At 61.3% G+C, this 18,993-nt stretch overlaps 1 protein-coding gene across 1 annotated transcript in view; it reads left to right on the top strand.

Annotated features, from left to right (window-relative positions):
• Positions 1–2,989: 2,989 nt before the first annotated feature.
• CEMIP (cell migration inducing hyaluronidase 1) overlaps positions 2,990–18,993 on the top strand; it is a 158,583-nt gene continuing 142,579 nt past the window's right edge. The window contains exon 1 of the mRNA XM_080651477.1: positions 2,990–3,200. The gene's annotated coding sequence lies outside the window, so the exon portion shown is untranslated. The remainder of the gene's footprint in view (positions 3,201–18,993) is intronic.

Genomic DNA, 18,993 nt, shown 5'->3' with positions numbered 1-18,993 from the left:
GCGGACGGAAGGGTCCCGGGTTCGATTTCCTGTCGGGGCACATGCCTGGGTGGTGGGCTCGATCCCCAGTGGGGGGCGTGCAGGAGGCGGCCAATCCATGATCCTCTCTCACCATGGATGTTTCTCTCCCTCCCCCTCCCTTCCTCTCTGACATCAATAAAGAAATAGAGGAGCAAGCGCTTTGGGGGAGAGGGGGGGCGTTGGGCTGGTCCCGCGGCCAGAGTGTGCGCTCAGCATTTGTCCACGGAACAACTCCCCGGCACAGCCCGTCCATCACGGGCGCTGAGTGGGGGTGCGGGGCGCCGGGGCTGAGGAATCCGGCTGTGGACACACGCGGGGCCCGCCTGCAACTCATCACGGCTGCGCTTCTCCCCGGGGCACGGGCTGGAGATAAAGCAAGCCGGGCGCCAGAGGAATGCGGGGCCTTGAGAAATCATGACAAAGCACGGGAGGGCTTTGATGGAATCGGGCCCCACAGGCCCCACGCCTGCCCCCTCCACGGGCCAGGGCCGGCCCGCGGGGGGCCCCAAGGCTGAGCCGCCTCCTGTGGGCCAAGTGTACCCCATCCCCTGTGACTGTGGGTTCTGGAGTGTGTGTGTGTGGGGGGGTGGGGGGGCTCCTGCTAAAGAAAGGAAAGTGGCCCTGGCTGGTGTGGCTCAGTGGCTAGAGTGTCGGCCTGCGGATGGGAGGGTCCCGGGTTCGATTCCGGGTCAAGGGCACATGCCCGGGTTGCAGGCTAGATGGGGGTTGCAGTGGGGGGCATGCAGGAGGCAGCTGATCCATGATTCTCTCCCATCATGGATGCTTCTCTCTCTCTCTCTCTCTCTCTCTCTCTCTCTCTCTCTCTCTCTCTCCCTCCCTCCCTCTCCCTTCCTCTCTGAAATGAATAAAAATACACGGAGTGGCCAGATGATGATGATCTCTGAACACATAATAATCTGGCCACTCATCTGTGTGTATATATATATTAGAGGCCCGGTGCATGAATTCGTGCATGGGTGGGGTCCGGCCAGCCTGGCCAGGGGGAGGGGACATGGGCGGTTGTTCGGCCTGCCTGCTGGTCGAACTCCTGGTCGAGGGGACCATGTGCATATTAGCCTTTTATTCTACAGGATAGACACTGAGTGGCCAGGTTATTATGCGTCCAGAGGTCATCCTCACCTGGCCACTCCGTGTGTATTTTTAAAGGAAAGGAAGGCTGGGGAGGGGGGGTGCCATAGCGTCCAGCTGGCTCCCTCCGAGAGGTCGAGGCTGGGCGGCGTCCTGATGCCTGACCAGGGAGCTGCCCCGGTGAGGCCTGGAGGGAGGGAGGGAGGGGGGGAGGGCTGCCGTGGCTGTGCCAGGGGATCGAGGCTCTGCGCGCCCAGCGACGTGGGCACAGACCCCAGCAGGCAGCCCTGGCCGACTGCAGCCCGGATGTGGCCTCCTGGCCCGGTGTGTGTGCCCGGAGGGCGGATGGTCCTGCAGGCTCGGTTCTCCCAGGCGCAGGCTGGCTGGGAGGAGGGGACTCCCGTCACACGGGGGAAGGGGCCTAGCTGTAAGCGGCAAAAAAAGTGGAGGAGGGAGGGAGGTCTGGTATCAAAACCCTCACTTCACAGACAGACAGACAGACAGACAGACCCAGAGAGGGCGAGGAGGTGGTCCGGGTCGCACAGCATCCCGGTGGCCCGGTGCCCCCGGGACCAGTGCGGGGCCCTTGCCAGGAGCTTCGTTTGCTCTGCAAGTAATATCGAGAGCCCCGGCTGGTGTGGCTCAGTGGATAGAGCGTCGGCCTGTGGACGGAAGGGTCCCAGGTTCGATTCCCGTCAAGGGCTGGATCACCTGTAGGGGGCGTGTGGGAGGCAGCTGATCCGTGATTCTCTCTCATCGAGGTTTCTCACTTTCTATCCCTCGCCCTTCCTCTCTGTAAAATGAAATAAACCAATGAAAATAAGCCCTGGCCAGTTTGGCTCAGTGGATAGAGCGTCGGCCTGCGGACGGAAGGGTCCCAGGTTCGATTCCCGGTCAGGGCACATGCCTGGGTTGCAGGCTCGATCCCCAGTGGGGGGCGTGCAGGAGGCAGCTGATCCGTGATTCTCTCTCATCATGGATGTTTCTCTCTCTCTATCCCTCTCTTTTCCTCTCTGAAATCAATAAAAATATATATAAAAAAAGAAGTATCGAGAAATGACACCTTTGACCCTTGAGGATCAGGGTCTGTCCACATCTGGGAAGGATTCCCACGTACTGAGCATCTACTATGTCCTATGTACTGCTACCATCCCAAGCTCTTTTTTAAAAAAAATATATTTTATTGATTTTTTACAGAGAGGAAAGGAGAGGGAGAGAGAGTTAGAAACATCGATGAGAGAGAAACATCCATCAGCTGCCTCCTGCACACCTCCTACTACTGGGGATGTGCCCTCAACCAAGGTACATGCCCTTGACCGGAATCGAACCTGGGACCCTTCAGTCCGCAGGCCGACGCTCCATCCACTGAGCCACACCGGCCAGGGCTCAACCTCTTTTAAGTCCTCCCGTCCTAGAACCCATTTGCCCCCCGGAGGGCCTGCGAGGTCCCCACAGTAGGGATAAGGCCACTCTTTCATGACAAGTTAAACAAACAAAAAAGATAGCGAGGCGTCGGAGTCCTGAACCCCCTCTCGATAGCCCGGCAGACACCCAGCTTGCTTCTCTCTCCTCCGGGAAGCCAGCAGCGCGCGCGGGGGATTTTCTGTCCCTGGAGCCTGGGACGCGCTCCCAGCGCCGGGTCCGCCGCCTGGAGCCCGGGGATCCAGCGCCCCCACCCGGCGGCTGCGGCGCCTTCTCGGTGCGCCTGGCTCCGGCCGGGGCGCGCGGGGGCCCCCGCCCCACTCGGGCAGGCGGGCGGGGGCGGGCTGGTGGCTGGGCGTCTGGGCCCCGGGGAGGAGCCAGCGCTCTGGCTGCCGAGCGGCAGCTATAAAGCCGGGCGCTGGCGGCGGCGGCGGCTGGGAGCGCGAGCGGAGCGCAGAGCGGCGGGGAGTTCCAGCTGCAGCCGAGCCTGGCGATCCAAGAGCCCAGAGTCTCGGGCAGCGCGGCCAGGCCTGCACCCCGCTTCCCAGACCAGCCACAGCGCTGCCTGCCCGCGGCCCCGGAGCTCTCGGCCCCCAGCAACCCCACGCGCCGGCCTCTGCGCTCGGGCCGGGGAGGCGTGGCACGCAGCCTGGGCGCCCGACCGGGAGGTAAGGGGGCCGGCGGGCGCGCAGGCTGCCCCGCCTCGGAGGGGAGGGCAGAGTGTGTGTGTATGTGTGTGTGTGGGGGGGCCGGCGGTTCCCCTCGTCGCAGGAAAACGTCCCCCAGCATCGGCTTCTGTCTGTCTACTCTGTGCTGTCTGTCTGTCTGTCTGTCCCTGTCCTCGGTGAGATTTTCCTCCGCGATCCTGTGACCCTTCGCAAGCGGCAGGTGCCGGGGCGCCTGTGTCCCTGGAGCGCATCCAGCGAGGAGGGTGGGCAGACCCCCCGCTTTCCATCGAGTCCTCCCTCCTGCAGGGGTCTTGGGGCTCGCGCCCAGGACGGCCCTCCGCGGGGGGCGCTGCTCGCGGGGGGTCAAGTTGCGGAGTCTGGACGAGACCCGGAGCCGCTCGCGCTGCGCACAGGGGCGCGCGCCTGGAGACAGGTCTGCGCTGCGCGGCGCTCGGGGTCTCAGCACCCGCTCCTCTCCAGTCTCCGCTCCTCCTCGTCCTCCTCCGCCGCCGCCGCCCGGACAGCAGCGCCAGGCTACGGGTGGGGTGCAGGCCATCGAACGGCAGAAGACACGAGGGCCCCCCGCGGATGTTTGGACGGAGGCTCCAACCTGGCATCTCCGGAGGAGGGGTCGGTGGTTCCCGGCAAGAGACGTCGGCTCCGGGAAAGGTCACATTAGGTCGGAAGGCGAAGGCAGGGACCTGGCGGAGCGCAGGCCGGGTCTCCAGCGCGCGGCTCCGGGAACGAGGGCCAGAGACGCTTTGGACCGGACGGACCCGTGGGGGCCCATGTGCTCTCGAGAAAGGCGTGCTCCGTGCGCCGAGGGGATGAGCCGCGGACTCGCTCTCAGCGCACCTCGGGGGCCCGGGGCGCCCCAACACCACGCGCTGCCAGCTGCCGGATGTGCGGTCCCGAGTCCTGCTCCCTGCAGCCAACGCTGCCCACAGGTGAGAACTCCTTTTGGAACGAACCCTTTGATGTGGGAGCCAGTGCCTGGCTGCGGCCCCGTCCCGGAGCTGGGGAGCCCGGAGGAGCGAGTCTCTCCATTCCGGCGGGCGGTCTGGAGAGAGAGAGGGAGCCGGGGGGGGGGGGGGCCCGGGGCGCGCGGGCGGGCGCACCCTGGGGGGGTGGGAGCCCGCGGCGACGCGTGCCCAGGCGCGGCGCCACCATGGACAGCTCCCAGGCGCTTCCTCCGCGCCGGGTCTGTGGCCCTGGGTCTCTGGGAACTTGCGCGCTTCCCTTCCAGATTCAGGGCGTGAGAGCGCAGGGCAGGAGAAGAGGGAGGGCTGGTCTGGGGGGAGCCCCCAGCCGTTCTGTCTGCCCCCAGGCTGGGTGAGGAGAGCGTGTGGCCCAGCATGGGGTCACCCTGGGCTCCTCGAGCATCCGAGGGGGGCGGGGAGGTGAAGCCGGACTCACCGGGGGCCTGGCGCAACCTCTCTCTGCGCGTCTCCCAGGGTCACGTTTTGCTTTTATGACATTACTAGAGGCCCGGTGCGTGAAATTCATGCACGGGCGGGGGAGGGTCGGAGGGTGTGCGTGTCCCTCAGCCCCACCTGCACCCTCTCTAATCAGGGACCCGTTGGGGGATGTCGCTGTGCGATAGGGGCTGAGGGACCCCCTCTCGCAATCCCGCTGGTTCCTAACTGCTCGCCTGCCTGCCTGCCTGATCGCCCCCCAACTGTCCCCTGCTGGCCTGGTCGCCCCCCAACTGCCCCCTGCTGGCCTGGTCACCCCCCAACTTCCCCCCTGCTGGCCTGGCTGCCCCTCAACTGCCCCCCTGCTGGCCTGGTCGCCCCCCAACTGTCCGGAAGGAAGTTGGACATCCGGAAGATGTCCGGTCTCCCGGTCTAATTAGCATATTACCCTTTTATTAGTATAGATTTAGTGAGTGGGGTATGCCGGGAGCACATGTTCGCGTCACAGTTCCAGCCACAGCATAGAGATGAGCCGGATAGAGCAAGTTTACGGAGAACGGGTCTGGGTGCCTTTGCAAGAGCAACTGCGCTGTGTTCTGAGCCCGTTCTTCTCCAAGGGGCGTGCCACTCTCCATGAGCCCCCCGCCCTCCCCCCCCCCCCCCCCCGCGTCTCCTCTGCAGCCCGGCGTGGGGTTTCCCTGGCCGGTTGCCTGGGAATACGTGGGAGCGAGCACCTGTAGGGCTTCGTCTGCCCGTGAAACACGTCCCTCCCCTGCATAGAAACGCCGTGGGCTGGGGCGCTTCTGTTCTGGCATCTCCACGTACCCAGTGGCGTGGATCTTCCCTCCGTGGAAAAAGTGGGAGCGATTCGGGTCCGCGTCTGCGGGCGGGTGACCGGAGGAAAGCCCGCGGAGAGTAAAGGCCATCGAGCGTCTCCTTCTTCTCTCTTTGGCCACAGTCTGTGGGTGTGTCCTAAGGTCACGTGCACTCTGCGCCTGTGTCCCGATCCCCGAGCCGGGACAGCACTGTCTGATGGCCAAGCTGTTGATGAGAAGGGGTGCGATGGAAGCCCTTGGCCCCTGTGGAGCACCCGGAATGCTCTGAACATGGTGGTGATCACAGGCGTATTTGTATATATTTATTTACACCGAGTGGCCAGATGATGATGATCTTTGAACACGTAATAATCTGGCCACTCAGTGTCTATCCTATATAATAAAGGGCTAATATGCACATTGTCCCCTCGACCAGGAGTTCGACCAGCAGGCAGGCCGGCCAACCGACCATGTCCCCTCCCCCTGGCCAGGCTGGCCGGACCCCACCCATGCATGAATTCATGCACTGGGACTCTAATTATATATATATATTAGAGGCCTGGTGCACAAAATTCGTCCGGGGGGGTGTCCTTCAGCCCAGCCTGCACCCTCTCCAATCTGGGACCCCTTGAGGGATGTCCGACTGCCCATTTAGGCCCAATCCAAGTAGGATCGGGCCTAAATGGGCAGTCGGACATCCCTCTCACAATCCAGGACTGCTGGCTCCCAACTGCTCACCTGCCTGCCTTCCTGATTGCCCCTAACCGCTTCTGTCTGCCAGCCTGATCACCCCCTAACCACTCCCCTGCCAGCCTGATTGATGCCTAACTATTCCCCTGCCAGCCTGTTTGCCCCTAATTGCCCTCCCCTGCAGGCCTGGTCACCCCTAACTGCTCTCCCCTGCAGGCCTGGTCCCCCCCAACTGGTCTCCCCTGCAGGGCTGGGTCCTCCCCAACTGCCCTTCCCTGCAGGTCTGGTCGCCCCCAACTTCCCTCCTCTGCCGGCCTGGTCACCCCTAACTGCCTTCCCCTGCAGGCTCGATCACCCCCAACTGCTGTCCCCTGCTGGCCTGATCACCCACAACTGCCCTCCCTTGCAGACCTGGTCCCTCCCAACTGACCTTCCCTGCTGGCCATCTTGTGGTGGCCATCTTGTGTCCACATGGGGGCAGTCATCTTTGACCACATGGGGGCAGCCATCTTGTGTGTTGGAGTGACAGTCAATTTGCATATTATTCTTTTATTAGATAGGATACACACACACACACACACTGAGTGGCCATATTATTATGCATTCAGAGATCATAATAATCTGGCCACTCCGAGTATACACTAGAGGCCCAGTGCACGAATTTGTGCACTGGTGGGGTCCCTCGGCCTCTGCCAGACCCCAGCAGCAAGCTAACCTACTGGTCGGAGCGCCTGCCCCCTAGTGGTGAGTGTGCATCATAGCGACCGGTGGAGCAGTCAGCCAAAAGGTCAGACGCTTAGCATATTACGCTTTTATGCTATAGGATGTTATTGATGTCAGAGAGGAAGGGAGAGGGAGAGAGAGAGAGATCCACGATGAGAGAGAATCATGGATCGGCCGCCTCCTGCACGCTCCCCCCCCCACCCACTGGGGATGGAGCCCGCAACCCGGGCATGTGCCCTTGACCGGGAATCGAACCCTGACCTCCTGGTTCCCAGGTTGAGGCTCAGCCACGGAGCCTCGCCGGATGGGCTGGGTGTACTTTAAAGACGGCTGCGTGTGGCTTGTGACCTGTGGTCCCCGGCCCTCTGCTCTCTCCCGTGACCGAGCGAATGTTTCACAGGGACTCCGTCTCCAGCTTACTTCCACGTTGGAGAACTCGATGGGACCGATGAAGGGGCTGAAGTTGATTGCCATGCAAAAATAAATAATAATAAAGAGTCGAATCCAAGACAAATGGGAGCATTTCCTGTGCGAGGGGAACGTCGCCTGTTTTCTCCACCCGCACCGCTCGGAGGCAGGATCAGGTAAGGCATTTTCACCACATCCTCCCCGCCTTCCGGTCCGGATGATGCGTGCTCTCTGGGCCTCCTGTCTGAGGAAGGCAGGCCTCCCCCGGGCCTCCGGGGCCCGATGGGGTGAGGTCCTCCTGGGGATCGGTGGGGAGCGGCCCCAGGGCCCCGCTGCGGGGGAATGGGGGTTCCCTGCACCGGCAGTCCCCCGGCTCAGAGCCCCTCCGTGGTCATCCCCACGCGGAGCACCTCCTCCCTTTGTGGGAGCCTGGGTGTCTGTGAGGCCCTGCCTGAGACCGCGCTGAGCCCGGAGCCCTGGCTGAGTGCTGGGTCCCACTGGGTTTCAACGTTCCTGCTAGGCCCGGCCGGCGGGGCTCAGGGGCTGAGCGTCGACCTAGGAGCCAGGAGGTCAGGGTTCGATTCCCAGTCAGGGCACAGGCCCGGGTGGCGGGCTCGGTCCCCAGTAGGGGGCGTGCAGGAGGCAGCCGGTCCATTGTTCTCATCATTGATGTTTCTCTCTCTCCCTCTCCCTTCCTCTCTGACATCCATAAAAATGTATTTAAACAAAAGACATTTCATCCCAGTTCTTCATGTGGGTGCAAATCAGCAGCATGTGCAACACCACAGGAGTTCGGATAATGGTGTTGTCATGGCCCCTCTTATGGTGCCTTCCACCCCCGCCCCCCAAAGTGTGTGTGTGTGTGTGTTGTGTGTATATATGTTGTGTGTATGTAGTATGTGTTGTGCGTGTGTTGTGTGTGTGGTGTTTGTGCGATGTGTGTATATGTTGTGTGTGTGTTGTGTGTGTATGTTGTGTGTTGCATATGTGTGGTGTGTGTTGCATGTGTGTGGTGTGCATGTAGTGTTTGTGGTGTGTGTATGGTATGTGTGTGTGTTGTGTGTATGGTCTCTGTGTATGTGTGTGGTGTGTATGTGGTGTGTGCGTGTTGCATGTGGTGCATGTGCGTGTGGTGTGTGTGGTGCGCGTATATGTTGTGTGTGTTGTGTGTGCGTGTGTGGTGCGTGTATATGTTGTGTGTATATGTTGTGAGTTGTGTGTGTGGTGCATGTGTGGTGCATGTGTGGTGTGTATGTGTGGTGTGTATGTGTGTTGTGTGTGTGGTGTATGGTGTGTGTTGCATGTGGTGTGTGTGTGGTGCATGTGGTATGTGTATGTGTGTGTGTGGTGTGTGTATATGTTGTGTGTAGTATGTGTGTGTTGCGCGTGTGTGGTGTGTGTGGTATGTCTGTATGTGTGGTGTGTGTGGTGTGTGTGGTGTGTGTGTATGTGGTGTGTGTGGTGTGTGTGGTGTGTATGTAGTGTTTGTGGTGTGTGTATGGGTTGTGTGTATGTGTGTTGTGTGTATGTGGTGTGTGTGGTGTATGTGTTGCATGTGGTGTGTGTGTGTGGTGTATGTCTCTGTGTGTGGTGTGTGTCTTTGTGTGTGGTGTCTGTGTGTTGTGTGTATGCGTGGCGATGCGTGTGTATCAGTGTGTGGTATGTGTGTGTGGTGTGTGTGTGTGTGGTGTGTGTCTGTGTCGGTGTGTGGTGCCTGTGTTGTGTGTTGTGTGTATGCATGTGTGGTGCATGTGTGTGGTGTGTGTGTATGTGGTGTGTGTGGTGTGTATATGGTGTTTGTGGTGTGTGTATGGTGTGTGTATGTGTTGTATGTAGCGTGTGTGTTGTGTGTGGTGTGTGTGTCTGTGGTGTATGCTGTGTGTGTTGCATGTGGTGTGTGTCTGTGTATGGTGTCTCTGTGTGTGTTGTGTGTATGTGATGCATGTGTATGTGTGTGTGGTATGTGTATGTGTGTGTGTGGTGTTTGTGTGTTGCATGTGGTGTGTGTCTCTGTGTGGTGCCTGTGTTGTGTGTTGTGCGTATGCATGTGTGATGTGTGTGTATGTGTGTGTGTGGTGTGTGTGTGTGTGTGTGTGTGGTATGTGTGTGTGTGTGTGGTGTGTGTGTGTGTGTGTGTGTGTGTTTCTGCAGGTCTCACATGCTGGTGCTGATGCCTTCTCTTCCTTTTCAGGAGGCAGAAGGAGGCTCAGTGCCGGGCGCCTGAAGGCCGTGGAGGCGAGGCCGCAGCCCACAGCCGGGAGCCTCCTGTGACTGACGGCCCGCCCCCCCGCCCCCGGCGGTGCAGGGAGCAGGAGGCAGGGCCCGGCCCCTCTCGAAGTCCTCTGTCTTCTCGGCTCGCCGCGCAGCTCCGATCCGGTAGGACAGCTGTCAGCGCCGTGCGGGCTGGGCGGGGTGGACAGGGGCTCCCGCGGGCCTCGGCCGTCTGTCTGTGGCCACGGTGTCCCCGGGACAGACAGACGGACGGCAGGAGCGGCGTGCCTGCCGTGGCGAAGGCCGGGGGACGCGTGCGGGGACTCGGGGGCTCTCCAGCCCCGCCTCGGTGACGGCCCGTCGGTGGCGTGGGCAGGGCAGCAGCTTTCTGTCGCGTTTCCCGCGGGCAGCATCGCAGGCCGGCCGTGGGCTGGGCTCCGGCGAGGAACGGGGTCGTGTTGCGGGATCGCCGACCCCGTGGGCTCCGTGCCTCTGTCCTGGGGATGCGCCCGCCCAGGCGGTGGGTCTCGGCGGGGCCATGCCCGGTTAGCGCCCGTGCCGGCCTTTGCCATCGTGTGGCCGGCGCCTCGGTGTCCTCTGGGCCGCGGCCAGGCAGCGTCTGGCCAGGTGAGGGGGTTGGAGGGAGACTTCGGGCCACGGCCTCCCCGCGGCTCTGCCAGCTGTTCCGCCGGCTGTTCCGCGGGGCCCTGAGCGCCTGGCCCGAGCGCCTGGCCCGTGGGCACTTGGTTAAGTTGGGAGCGGCTCCGATGGCTGCCATAGTGACTCTTGTTGCTCTCCGTGCCACCCTCCCCTGCTGTAAGCCCTCCACCTCCCTCTCTCCTCTGTCTGTGCTCGAACCCGGCTCTGCAGGAGGGAGGCTGCCTGCAGAGAAATGTCACCAACATGCATTTGCCCCCTGGCACCCAGGGACCCCCCAACCCCCACCGCCGCCCCCCGAGAGAGAGGAGCCATCCCTCTTTTGCCCTGTGACCCTCCAGGGCCGGCTCTGGCCCAGCTGGGCCCAGGAACGCAATGCCCCCTCCTTCCAGGTGAGGGAGCCGGGGGCGCCTCCCACTCCCTCCCAGCAGGTCCCCCCCGCCCCCGCCAGGCTGGCTCCGGAGGACTTATCTCTGGATCTCCTGCCAGGGCAGCCGCCTGACAGGGTCCGATATCACTGGGGTTTCGAGAGCTCTGACCAGACAGCTGTGTAGGAAGAGCTGGTGTATGCGTGCGTGTCTCCCTCCCAGCTGTCCGCGGAGAGAGCCCCAGGCAGTTCCTGTTCCGGGGAAGGCGGGCGAGGAGCCGGTCCCTCCCGCTGTGAAGCTTCGGTGCCAGGGCCCCGTCTCAGGGGGCGCAGGGGGTGCAGGCTGGCCCAGGCCGGCTGTCCTGGGTCCCTGGAGCTTCGTACCATGCAGGCCCTGATGGGCAGGTCTGGGGCGGGGCCTGGGCGCCTGCCTGGCCAGCAAGGTCACAGGGGGTGCTACCTCCCCGGCCGCTCACGCTCTGATTCCGAATCGGCTCCTGTTGGCGTCGCTTCCGCTGTCCGCGCGGATGGGGCCCTGCTGGCCTGTGTCCTAACGACCCCCAGATGCTTGGAGACAGCTGTCACTCGTCAGATGCCTCATCGGCACATTAATTACCTGGGACCCTTGCGTCCCCGCAGACACCCCCCCCCCCCATCCCAGTGAGCTGTCCAGAGCCCTCTGACCCGGCTTTTTTGTTTGTTTTTTTAAAAAATATATTTTATTGATTTTTTACAGAGAGGGAGGGAGAGGGATAGAGAGAGTTAGAAACGTCAATGAGAGAGAAACATCCATCAGCTGCCTCCTGCACACCCCCCACTGGGGATGTACCCGCAACCAAGGTACATGCCCTTGACCGGAATCGAACCTGGGACCCTTCAGTCCGCAGGCCGACGCTCTATCCACTGAGCCACACCAGTTAGGGCAAGATCACAACTTTTTTGGCATCCCCCTGGCTGTCACAGCGGCCTCTGCTGAGCCCCAGGGGCAGGTGGTGTCCGAAGAGAAGCATACCCCAGTGTTTGGTCATGTTCTGTGTCAGCCACCCGGGAAGGCGGGATTAGGTGCACGCTGCCTGCCCTGCAGAGCGAGCCGTCCAGCGTGGGGGGACGGACATCCGTGCCGTGTGACGGGGGCCGGGGCAGGGGGCTCAGGAGAAGGGGCGGGCAGGGGGCCGGCCGGGGGAGGGGGAGCTGGAGGACATTCCGGGAGCCGCCCCGAGAAGGGGCGGGAGGTGCTGGGGAAGGATCAGCCGCCGACAGGGATTCTCTGCCGAGGCACAGTCGGACGGGGGACGTGGGGTGCAGAAGGCGTTTCACACAGAGAAGCCACGGGAAAGATCTAGAAGCAACCTCTCGCCTCCTGCCCGCTCCCCGGTGTAGGAGGCGCCTCACCTGCCCAGGCCTTGACCTTGGGGTACACCTCGGGGAAGAGAGAGTCCCTCCGAGCAGCTGGAGGTCCCTGGGTCCTGTAGTCTCTTAGACCAGGGGTTTAAGATGATTTTAACCAGCCCTGGCTGGTGTGGCTCAGTGGGTAGAGCGTCGGCCTGCTGACCAAAAGGTCCCGGGTTCGATTCCCGGTCAAGGGCACGTGCATGGGTTGTGGGCTCCATCCCCAGCGGGGGGCGTGCAGGAGGCAGCCGATCTGTGATTCTCTCTCCTCATGGATGTTCCTCTCTCTCTTTCTCCCTCTCCCTTCCTCTCTGACATAAGTAAAAATATTTAAAAAAAAAATGACTTTAACCATAACAAGGTTATTTCCCCCCCAACAACATTTTACCAAATCTGGTGTCTGGACCCGGCAGAACGTGGCCTGGCGGGCGTCAGGCCCGGGTTTTTATCTCGAGGCCCCTCTGACGAGCACGGAGCTCTGAGGGTTCCCCGGAACACAGTTTGCAAACCTTTCTCTGCCCCGGATCGTTCCGTCTGCTCTCGGGCAGCCAGGCTGCTGGCGTGACCTTCATTCTACACGGAGTGGCCAGATGGCGATGATCTCTGAACGCATGATCATCTGGCCACTCCGTGTCTGTCCTACAGAATAAAAGGCTAATATGCAAATGGTCCCCTCGACCAGGAGTTCGACCAGCAGGCAGGCCGGCCAACCGCCCATGTCCCCTCCCCCTGGCCAGGCTGGCCGGACCACACCCATGCACGAATTCATGCACCGGGCCTCTAATATATATATATATACATACATGTAATATATATATATATATATATATATATATATATATATATATATATATATACACACACACACACACACACACACACACACTGAGTGGCCAGATTACTATGCGTTCCCAGATCATCATCATCTGGCCACTCAGTGTACTGTGGTTCCTGCAGCGTCTCCTTCACATTCCAACGTCTCGCTGGGTTTTGTGAATTTCCACAGACGTGACACCAGAACCACCTCGCGTATGACAGCCTCACACACACACACACACACACACACACACACACACACTCACACACACACACACGGGGGGTCGGGGGCGGCCAGTGGGAGGGGACACGGCACGGGTGACCCTGGTTTCCCCGATCCCACGGACCCGCCCTTGTCCACCGCATCCGCTCCGGGTGCTGCGGGCCGCCCTCCCTCCTCTCCCCCGACGTCGGGCGGTGGTGTCCGCAGGGGGGCATGTGCTGGGGAGGGATGGCACCGCGGTGTCTGCCTCGTTCCCGGCCCCGTGCGTCTCTCACCTGCCTCCTTCCCGGGCTCTCGGCCGTGCTGAGTGGTGGGGCCAGCCGTTCCTGCAAGCCCCTCCCTGCACCCCCCCCACCGCCCGCCGTGTCCCGGGTCCCCAGACCCCCCCAGGCCGCCGACAGGGGGTGTCCTCCTTGGCCGCCCGGCTGGCAAGAAGCACAGGGACGAACCCCACCAGGAGGGCGCAGGGGAGTCGAGGTGGGCCAGCCCGCCAACATGTCTTTCGAAAACAAACCGCTGGTTTCGGACCAGCCGGCCTCCAGGCTGACCGTGTGAGCAGCCGCTGAGTAATCGCGTCTGGGCCGGCTTCCTGGGCTCAGGAAAACCTCAGGCATCGCCGCTCACCAGTGCGCTTCCTTCCCTTCCGAAGCGTGTTTATCTTCTGGGGAATGGGATCCATGTGTCTCCGATCCGCATCCGTGTTACTCAGCAAAAGCTTGTCCCCCCCCCCCCGCCCCCCACATGGCTGAGCCATGATGCGCCCTCTGATTGCCCCCCCCGCCCCCCGCCTGCCTGCCTCCCGCCGGGGCCCACGCTCTGCCCACCTGGGGCGCACAGCTGAGGCCCTGCCCCCGGCTGAACCCCGTGATGGTTTTTTACTTTATTTTTTTACGAGGCCCCGTAGACGCAGCCGCTGGAGGCCAGAGGAAAAGCCAGTGACACGGACCCCGTCCTGATTCAGCTCTTTCGTACGCGGTTCACTGTGGATTTTGGCATGAACGTGGACGTTCAAATGTCGCATCGCAGTATTAGATGGGTGGCTGAGTTTTCGGAGGCCCTCTTTTTTTAAAAAAAAAAAAAAAATTTCTTAAAATAGATTTTATTGATTTTTTTACAGAGAGGAAGGGAGAAGGCTAGAGAGTTAGAAACATCGATGAGAGAGAAACATCCATCAGCTGCCTCCTGCACACCCCCCACTGGGGATGTGCCCGCAACCAAGGTACATGCCCTTGACCGGAATCGAACCCGGGACCCTTGAGTCCGCAGGCCGACGCGCTATCCACTGAGCCACACCGGTCAGGGCTAAAAAAAAAAATATTTTTATTGATGTCAGAGAGGAAGAGAGAGGGAGAGAGAGAGAAAGAAACATCCACGATGAGAGAGAATCACAGATCGGCTGCCTCCTGCACACCCCCCGCTGGGGACCGAGCCCGCAACCCGGGCATGTGCCCTTGACCGAGAATCGAACCCGGGACCCTTCGGTCCGCAGGCCGGCGCTCTATCCACTGAGCCACACAGCCAGGGCTCTGACACCTTCTTCCTTTTCAACCCTCCCCTCCCCCTCCCCCCACCCCGGCCAGCACCCCCTCCAGGGGTCTGCCCCCCTCTCTCCCGAGGCAGAGCGGCCGGACCCGCCTCCGGGCGCCAGAGACGGGTGGGCAAACGGCGTTGGGTGATGCCCAAGGCGCCTCGGGCCCTTCAGCGAGCCGTGGACTTGAACTGGGGCCAGGACAGACAGGAGCTCTGAAGCCGGCCCCTCCCGCCTCCCCGGCTGCCCTCTCTCTGGGGGGGCGGGGGGGGGGAGAAGGAATGGTGGTTCGCCACAGGAGAATGTTTTGCTAACGCTGCTGGGCCGATGCGTCACCTTCTTACCAAGAAGGCCCCGAGTTCACCGGATTTCTCAACCGGGTTCCTGGTAGCGAAAGAGAAAGCAGCCGAGGGGTTCTTACTCTGGAGCGAGCGGCCGGCCGAGCGAGGGCTGCTTCTCATTTGCGCGCTGGCTGTGCACGCCCAGAGGCACGGGGCCGGGCCGGCCGGGGTGTCTGCCGGGGTGTCTGCCGGGGTGTCTGCCGGGTGCCCGGCTCGCAGGCGGCTTGGCGCGGCCTCCGGCCCCATCACTGCGGCTGTGCCTCTGCAGGCCGGAGCCTTCCAGGTGGCTGCGAACGAGCGAGGGTCTGGTTTAGATTTTACAAATCGCTGGGTCATGTCGTTACACATGGTGATGACCCATCCACGTGTCCCGGGGTTTTCGGAGAACGGCCTGGTGGGGCCGAGTTCCTTTTGGCCTTACACATCCCCATGTGCAGTTGCTTTATTTTTTTAAAAAAAAATATGTTTTACTGATTTTTTACAGAGAGAAAGGGAGAGGGAGGGAGAGTTAGAAATATCGGTGAGAGAGAAACACCCATCAGCTGCCTCCTGCACGCCTCCTACTGGGGATGTGCCCGCAACCAAGGTACATGCCCTTGACCGGAATCGAACCCGGGACCCTCCGTCTGCAGGCCGGCGCTCTATCCACTGAGCCACACCGGTCAGGGCTACAGTTGCTTTAAATAGGAAACTATTTTCAACGTGCAACGAAAAAAAACCAAAACACGACGCTCTGATTCGATTTTGCTTCGTGATCCTGAACCTGAGCTTCTGCCCTGCTGAGGCTGCGTGAGGACAGCTGCTCTCCAAGGTCAGGGGGCCACAGGGAGGGCCCATGGCGAATGGCGTGCATCTGGGGGAGTCTGCGAACGCTGGGAAGCGCTGGGCCTGCACCTCCAGAGCCGAGTTGGTGCTTAGCGCACGGTAGTGAGTGAATGTCGTTTAGGGGGATCAGTGCTCCCCGCTGACATTGCCCCGCCTTAGGAAGTGCCTTGCACGTTTCAGCCCTGAGACCCCGGGCAGGTGAGCTCTGGCTTTATTTATTTATTTAAAACGAGAGGCCCGGTGCATGAATGCGTGCACCCGTGGGGTCCCTCGGCCTGGCCTGCGGGATCGGGCTGAGACCGACTCTCCGACGTCCCCCGAGGGGTCCTGGATTGCGAGAGGGGGCAGGCCAGGCCGAGGGACCCCACCGTTGCACGATCGGGGCCGGGGAGGGACGCGGGAGGTTGGCCAGCCAGGGAGGGACCACAGGAGGCTCCAGGGTGTGTCCGGCCTGTCTCTCTCAGTCCTGATTGGCCGGACCTCAGCAGCAAGCTAACCTACTCTGGAAGCATCTGCCCCCTGGTGGTCAGTGCACATCATAGCGACAGGTCAACCGGTTGACTGTCTCCCCCCTGGTGGTCAGTGCACGTCATAGCGAGTGGTTGAGTGGCCTTAGCATAGCATTAGCATATTACGTTTTGATCGGTTGAACAGCTGACCGGTCGACCGGACACTTAGCGTATCAGGCTTTTCTTATGTAGGACTAGAGGCCCGGTGCATGAAAATTCATGCACTGGAGGGGGGTCCCTCAGCCCGACCTGCCCCCTCTCACAGTCCGGGAGCCCTCAGGGGAGGGAGGTGACCCGGCGATCAGGGAAAGGTGATGCCCCCATCACACCTCTGCTGCTGCCACTGCCGGCAGCGCAAGCCTCGGCCGGCCCTGGTTACCTGAGCCTCGGGCAGCCCTGGGCGGCTGGGGGGCTGAGGGGACTGGGGGACTCCAGAGGCAGGCATGCCTGCCACCTCGGCAGGGCTGAGGGGACTGGGCGCCGCCATCTTTGAGGGTGTGACTGTCAATTAGCATATTCCCTCCTTATTGGCTGTGGGCACCAAGATCTTTGTGAGGGTGTGACAGTCAATTAGCATATTCCCTCTTTATTAGGTAGGATATCTTTATTGAATTCAGGGAGGAAGGGAAAGAGAGAGATAGGAACATCAACGATGAGAGAGAATCATGGATCGGCTGCCTCCTGCACGCCCCCTCCTGGGGATGGAGCCTGCAACCCGGGCATGTGCCCCACCGGGAATCGAACTGTGACCTCCTGGTTGCTAGGTCAACGCTCCACCACGGAGCCATGCCGGCTGGGCGGGCCCATGGCTTTTGACGTCCGTTCCTCTGAAGGGCTGTGCAGTGCGCAGCCGTTACCTGCAGCTGAGGGCAGGGTCCGGGCTGGACTCCTGCCCCATTGTGCAGGCTGCTCCTGCACTTATAGACAGGCTGGCCCGGAGGGGCTGCCACAGCACCTGTGACCAGCGCTTACGCAGGCCCAGCCAGGGCTTTCTGTGGAGATTGGGATCGGCCTCGCTGGCTGGCTGCGCTGGGAGCCGCAGAGAGCTCTGTAAGCGGATAGGGCTGCCGCGAGATCAGCCACAGATGCCGCCCTCCGTGCGCGGCCCATGTTTCATCCCGGGCGGCCCCGGCGAGGCCTTGAAACCCAAGACTCACTCGCAAGGAGGCAGCCGGGCAGGGAAGGGGCCGACCAGAGGCGTCCTGGGGAGGGGCCCTCATCATAGGGCTCGGGGCCCCACTGCCACGTCCGTCCGACGAGCCACTGCGCATTGATCAGCCCGACCTGTTTACTGAGGAAGACCCGGGGGCTGGCAGCTTCGAGGCAGTGAATCCAGGGGGCCCCGAGGCGCTGCTTGCTTAGTGAGTTTGCCCAGCACACACTCGTTAACCAGCCTCTCCGCCCCCGACACGGAGCCCACGGGCCCATAGCTCCCCTTCCTGCCACTCATTCGAGGCCCAGGGCGGCCACGGGAATGAATGGGGATACTCAGGTGGGGGGCAGGAACGCGAGAGAGCCCCGTGATTCCTGGGGGACTTAACGGAACAGAGGAAGAACGTGTCTGTTGAGTGGAGGAGGGCTCTCTGGACAAAGGCAGGTCAGACGTCCTGGTACCGTGAAGGGCTCGGTGTGGCCGGAGTGTGCGGACAAAGACAGATGCGGTCGAGAAGTCGCACGAGGCCGGGCCTGGCAGGAGTCCCTCCCTGGCTTCTGAGACGCGATGGCCAGGGCTGCGAGGGTGGAGGGTCAGCAGCCTGTGGTCGGCACAAGTGCAGGAGGGGAGACAGAGCCCTGGCTGGGTTTCTCAGTGGTTAGAACGTTGGCCCGCGCACTGAAGGGTCGTGGTTCGATTCCGGGTCAAGGGCATGCACCTCGATTGAAGATTGGACCCTCCGGCCCTGGTCAGGGAGCATTCGGGAGGCAACCAGGCGATGTGTCTCTCTCATATTGATGTCTCTCTCTCGCACGCTCTCTCTCTCTCCCTCTCTCCCTCCCACTCTCTTTCTAAAGATCGATGGAAAAAATATTCTCAGGTGAGGCTCTATACCAGGGGTGGGCAAACTTTTTGACTCGAGCGCCACAATGGGTTCTTAAACTGGACCGGAGGGCCGGAACAAAAGCATGGATGGAGTGTTTGTGTGAACTAATATAAATTCAAAGTAAAGGAGCGGAGGGGAGAGCAAGAGAACCCTCCGCTCTTTTGGCTCCGCGGGCCGGATAGAACAGTCGAACGGGCCGGATCCGGCCCGTGGACTGTAGTTTGCCCACGGCTGCTCTATACTAATAAAAGGGTAATATGCTAATTAGGCTAGACATCTTTCGGACATTCTTCCGGACAAAGCCATGGTGGGGGGGGGGGTGCCGAGGCAGAAGCGGTTAGGGGCCATCAGGCTGGCAGGGGAGAGCAGTTAGGGGATCAGGCCAGCAGGGGAGAGCAGTTAGGGGCGATCAGGCTGGCAGGGGAGAGCAGTTAGGGGCAATCAGGCCAGCAGGGGAGAGCAGTTAGGGGCAATCAGGCCAGCAGGGGAGAGCAGTTAGGGGCGATCAGGCCGTCAGGGGAGAGCAGTTAGGGGCGATCAGGCTGGCAGGGGAGAGCAGTTAGGGGCAATCAGGCTGGCAGGAGAGGGTGCAGGCCTGGCTGAGGGACCCCCCCCCCCGCCCGCCACCACCATGCACAAATTTCGTGCACCGGGCCTCTAGTTAAAAAAATAAAAAGAAGCGGAGATGCAATGTCACCTTGCACGTAAGCACATGAAAGCTTTCGCCTGCGTTTTCAAAATCATCCTTGTACTTCCTGTGAAAGGGCAACCAATTCATGTCTACATTTCTCCTAAACATTTTTTAAGTGATCATTTCACACAGATGCTTTTCCCCAA

This window comes from Plecotus auritus (genome assembly GCF_963455305.1).
Source record: "Plecotus auritus genome assembly, chromosome: 15".
Lineage (NCBI taxonomy): Eukaryota > Metazoa > Chordata > Mammalia > Chiroptera > Vespertilionidae > Plecotus > Plecotus auritus.
Note: the sequence above shows the minus strand (reverse complement) of the source record. Positions and strands in the feature narration are given on the sequence as shown.